A 5,859-nucleotide genomic window follows, 5' to 3' on the forward strand; every position below is an offset into this window, starting at 1 on the left:
GTGTGGGTGAGTGGTTTGCTGATGTCAACGTTGTGGATCGAGTGGCCCATGGTGGCGGTGGGGTTATGGTATGGGCAGGCGTATGTTATTGACAACGAACACAGGTGCATTTTATTGATGGCATTTTGAATGCACAGAGATACCGTGACGAGATCCTGAGGCCCATTGTTGTTCCTGTCATCCACGACTATCACCTCATGTTGCAGCATGATAATGCACGGCCCCATGTTGCAAGGATCTGTACACAATTCCTGGAAGCTGAAAACATCCCATTTCTTGCATGGCCAGCATACTCACCGGACATGTCACCCATTGAGCATGTTTGGGATGCTCTGGATCGGCGTATACGACAGCGTGTTCCAGTTCCTGCCAATATCCAGCAACTTCGCACAGCCATTGAAGAGGAGTGGATCAACATTCCACAGGCCACAATCAACAACCTGATCAACTCTATGCGAAGGAGATGTGTTGCATTACGTGAGGCAAATGGGGGTCACACCAGATACTTACTGGTTTTCAGACCCCCCCCTCCCCCCCGGACCCCCCAATACAGTAAAACTGCACATTTTAGAGTGGCCTTTTATTGTGACCAGCCTAAGGCACAACTGTGCAATAATCATGCTGTCTAATCAGCAACTTGCTATGCCACACCTGTGAGGTGGATGGATTATCTCGGAAAAGGAGAAGTGCTCACTAACACAGATTTAGACAAATTTGTGAAAAATATAGAAATAGGCCTTTTATGTACATAGAAAAAGTCTTAGATCTTTGAGTTCAGCTCATGAAAAATGGGGGTAAAAACAAAAGTGTTGTGTTTATAATTTTGTTTAGTGTATGATAGTGATAATAAAATGATAGATGTGACACTACATTAAAAACTAAATCAACACAAATAGAGGTTGAGAAAAGCTCAGAAACTCAGCTGGACTCACACAAACACACAGACTTGATCTTAATGTCTATATGAGGATTTATTACACACGTTTATTCTGACGTTATTTCACTGACAGAAGTTTAGCTGCAGTATTAATGTCATGAAGAGAAAAGAGACTCTATAACATCTCACTGTTAATGATTAATCATGCAGTTGAGAGCATTATGGGTAGAATCTCTCGTCAATCTATTCTGATTCATCAACACTGATGAGTTTCACAGATGATCCATGTCCAAACCCAAACCCAGAATAGAGCGGCTGAGTGAATGTGGTCTGGACTGTGTGGATGAGGCTCATTGTGTCAGAGACGCTGTAGAAGGACAGAGTTCCTGCACTGTGATCCACAAACACTCCTATTCTCCTGCTGATGGACTTCACAGAGAGAGCAGTCTGTATCTTATTGTGCCAAAATGAGTATCTGGACGGAAAGCAGATCAAACTCCAGGACTGATCATTAGATCCAAACAAACACTCAACACCTCCCTTCCTGCTGATGCTCTTATATGACACTGATATACGCACACCATTATTTCCACTCCACTCCAGCTCCCAGTAACAGCGTCCACACACACACTCTCTCTACACAACACCTGACGATACACATCAAATCTGTCTGGATGATCAGAATACAACTGATCTACGTATGTGTGAGTAATATCTCTGTTGCTCTCAGACAGACGGAGGTGTTTATTCACTGTGTTCAGATCCAGAGTGAGTTGATGGGAATCTGATGGAGATAAAATAACTGGAATTAAAATCAGGAATTATGAATCTGTTTGAACTTTTCACGTAGCTGAACTCTTCATGTTCAGTGTATCATCAGTGTCTCAGTACAGATGGCCAGATATCCTGTGCAAATCATCATTTACATCATTAATTATAAAACTCTTCTTTCACCTTCTACATGAAGAACATGAACACACTCAGTGAGTTTTTCTGCTTGTTTTCTTACTGACTTACATTGTAGGATGTCGTTCCTGGTTCTGGAAACAATGTTGGGGAATGTGACTGTGGAAGTCAACAGACAAGAACAGTGTGATTCTCATAATCCTGCATCCATTCCTTATACAATTCTAATATGATGTTCTCCATGATATGAGATAATGATGGACTGGTTTCTGAGAGCAGATGAATCTCCAGGATTTTACCTCTGTCTGAGATCTTCTTGAGCTGCTCTTTGCAGAAATCCTCCAGTTTGTCTCTCAGCTGATGAACAGATTCTCTCAGAGCATCAGAAGAGACGAGAGAACTGAAGGGATCGTCATTTCCATCTGTAGATTCAGGAGGTGCTGAGAGAGACTGGAAACTCTACAGAAAACAGAAATCAAAACTCATCAGCTCCACACTTCACCCAATAACCTGCACCAACATCAGATTTGTGCGGCTCTTGTTGACTTGACTAATCTTTAGTAGCTCACCTCAATCCAGCACTTTCACAGCATCAGCTTCATTCTTATATTCATTAAATCACATTAGAGCTACAGATTCTGGTATTTGTCACTTACACTATATGTGAACTTTCTAGGAAATAGTTTGGATATGAATGAATAGTAGAGTTCAGCTCAAGCACATCAATGGAGTCTCATTGTAGGGTTGAGTAGATTTGCTTAGGAAAAGCAGCTCAAAGGCTACGATTAGATTGACCATTATTTATAACTTTAAAGACGCTGAAACAAGAACCCTTAAGACAATCTAAGGTTTGACTTGGTTTGAATAAACTGAAGTATTGCTAATATACAGACTACTTTATGTTTGGGGTCTTCATGGTCAAATTTGATCAAGATTCAGGATCACCTGATCCAATTTTAAAGAACGTTGCTCAGAATCAGTACTATCAAGTTCACTGATTTCACTGAAACATAAAGAATCAGACGCAAAAATTTGGTAAAAGGTTTTAAACGGTTGGTGGTGTTTCACAGCTAAATGTATCTTCCAGAAGAAAGAGCTCAAGAGAAATGATTCCTAAGAGATTTCCTGAACTGAAAACGATTTGTAAGCGGCTCTTTCAAATGAAGATGATCAGATGAGAGTCTGACTGATGATTATATAATAAGACACTCATGAAATGTTTCTCTGTGAGTCTCTGTCACAGCAGGACCTGCTCAAGTCCACTATGATCCTGTTCTTCTAGATCTCTGTTACCTGCAGGAACTGGATGTGATCCTGTGTGTGTGAAAGCTGCTCCAGCTCAGCATCTCTCCTCCTCAGATCATTGATCTCCTGCTCCAGTCGCTCCAGTCGTCCTTCAGCTCGACTCACTGCAGTCTTTTCCTGATCTCTGTTCAGCCGTATCAGCTCAGAGCAGCTTCTCTCAATTGGGCGGATGAGCTCAGAAAAGATCCTCTCACTTTCCTCCACTGCTGTCTGTGCAGAGCGCTGTTAGGACACACAGTGATTCAGGCTTCAGTGAGTCTGAACTGAGACGGAGACAAACATCTCTTCTTCTCCAGACTCACCTTATGAGACTCCACAGCCTCTCTCTACTGCTGAAGATCTTTCTCTCTCTGCTGGATTCTCTGCCGGAATGTCTTCTGCGTCTCCTTAAGCTGCTTCTGCAGGACAAACAGATGATAGTGAATCTCACAGAAAACTACTGTCACTAAATCATGTGAACAGATGAATCCAGTAAAAGTCGAACTGATAACTAATGGCTGTAAACTCCAGAAAGGATGATTGAGTGTTTACCACTATTGTACATGAATTAACATGACAACTGGCACTAAATCATCATGTGAACAGATGAATCCAGTAAATGTAGGTCTAATAGCTAATGATTGTGGGTTCAAACTCCAGAATTGATGATCGGATACAATCATCGAACATGAATTATGATGAATCTGTTAAGGTCTGTTTCACACTGTAAGCGTAAGTATCATGAAAGTGAAAATGTCACAGACGTAGAGCTTCACACTGACAGTGTTTCTGTGTAATTAAGCTGCAGCTCTACACAGAAAATAAACAGACTATTAGATCACTACACTGAGTATTAACTTGATCTCTAGTTTTAATACCTGTTTCTCTGTCCTCTGTGCTGCAGCTGATACAGTGTCGTGGTTTTTATGTTCATCTATCGTACACAGCACACATATACATTTCTGGTCAGTGCGACAGAAAACCTCAAGAAGCTTCTCATGTTTCTGGCAGATCATCTTCTGCAGTCGTCCAGTGGCATCAGTCAAACTGTGTCTCTTTCCTTTAAACCAACTCTCGTGTTCTTCAAGGTGATTCTGACAGTAAGAGTTCAGACACATCAGACAGGACTTGAATGCTTTGTATTTTCTTCCAGTACAGACGTCACACTGCACATCTCCAGCTTCTGCATCACAGTCAGCAGGACGTTTCCTCTTCTTCAGTTTCTCCACCACTTCAGCCAGCATGGTGTTTCTAGCTAAAGCAGGTCTTGGACTGAAGGTCTGTCTGCACTGAGGGCTTCTGTAGACTCTCATCTGATCCTCCTGATCCCAGCAGCCTGTAATACAGCTCTCACAGTAACTGTGTCCACACTGGATAGTCACTGGATCCTTCAGGAGATCCAGACACACTGGACACGTGAACTCATCCTGAAAAATTCTGGCTTCTGACATTTTACTGCTTGAATACAGAGACACAAACACACAACAGCTCAACCACACTTCAGTTTCTCTTTCCCGTGTTTCCTGTTTCCTGGTTCTGTGTTTGAGTGACGTGTAAATCTGTCACGTCTGTGAGTCTGTAAAGCAAGTTCCTCTTCTTCATTATATATCTAGACATTATGATTATTTAGTGATTTCCACTTTTTCCTAATGTCTTGTATTATAAAAGGAAAAGGTGTCAAATTAAGCTATTAAAAAAATTATAAAAATAAACTCAAAGTTAAACTATCTCCCATTTACAGCAGGAAATACTGTATTATGGTATTATTATCTGTAGTACCATCCCGGTACCTTTGTGTAAGCTTGTGGAGCTTGTCTCCAGCTGCTCTCTGATTGGCTGGTGACGCGTGGCCCCGCCCAGCTGGAGTCTGAGAGCATCAACAGAGCTCCTGATTCTCACACGTGCTCAGTGACTCTGAGAGGAATAACGTGAGGCATATCTGGAGGAGGAATAAAGCAGCACTGGGGAATATTCACGTTTGATTTGATCCGTCATGAGTTTATAAAACATTATCCAAACAGCAGGAATCATGGAGAGACTCTCAGCACTGCTGCTGCTGCTCATCACAGTCTCAGGTGAGTCTCAGCTTTTACTATTTCTCTCCTCAGAGCTCCTTCATCTGTCAGCGATGCTTTGTTTGTTTGATTTTGGTTTATTGATGTTTTGGGAAATATCAGTATAATAGTTTAGAACTAATAACGCTGTTCATTTCATTGATTCAGTCTTTGATAATATGAATATTGCTGCTCATATGCAAATGAGTCTTGTGTTATTAGCAGAGCCATTCATTAAGTCTTTAATGAGTTCAATTAGCAGTCATTAGTTCAGAATCAGAATGAGCTTTATTGCCAGGTATGTTTACACATACGAGAAATTTGTTTTTGTGACAGAAGCTTCCACAGTGCAACAGCAGTGATCCAATATATTACTGTCTCTGGTGGGACATGTGTAACGAATCAGCTCATGACAGGAAATATGAATAATTAACCATAAGTCAAGTCAAGTCACCTTTATTTATATAGCGCTGTGTGACAAAGATTGTGACAAAGCAGATTGTGACAAAGCAACTGAACAGCATTAATTAGGAAAATAGTGTCAATAATGCAAAATGACAATAGTAAACACTAATTTTTCAGTTAAAGACAGTTCATCATTGAATTCAGTGATGTCAACATCCAGCTCAGTTCAGTTTAAATAATATCTTTGCAATTATGTCAACGATAACGCTGGAAATGAAGTGTCCCCAACTAAGCAAGCCAGAGGCGACAGCGGCAAGGAACCAAAACTCCATC

The 5,859-nt window shown here is 41.2% G+C and overlaps 1 pseudogene; it reads right to left on the bottom strand.

Annotated features, from left to right (window-relative positions):
* Window positions 1-1,026: 1,026 nt before the first annotated feature.
* On the bottom strand, window positions 1,027-4,518 carry LOC107567519 (tripartite motif-containing protein 16-like; annotated as a pseudogene).
* Window positions 4,519-5,859: the final 1,341 nt, after the last annotated feature.

Source organism: Sinocyclocheilus grahami, unplaced genomic scaffold (assembly GCF_001515645.1).
Source record: "Sinocyclocheilus grahami isolate Dianchi unplaced genomic scaffold, SAMN03320097.WGS_v1.1 scaffold1164.1, whole genome shotgun sequence".
NCBI classification, from domain to species: domain Eukaryota; kingdom Metazoa; phylum Chordata; class Actinopteri; order Cypriniformes; family Cyprinidae; genus Sinocyclocheilus; species Sinocyclocheilus grahami.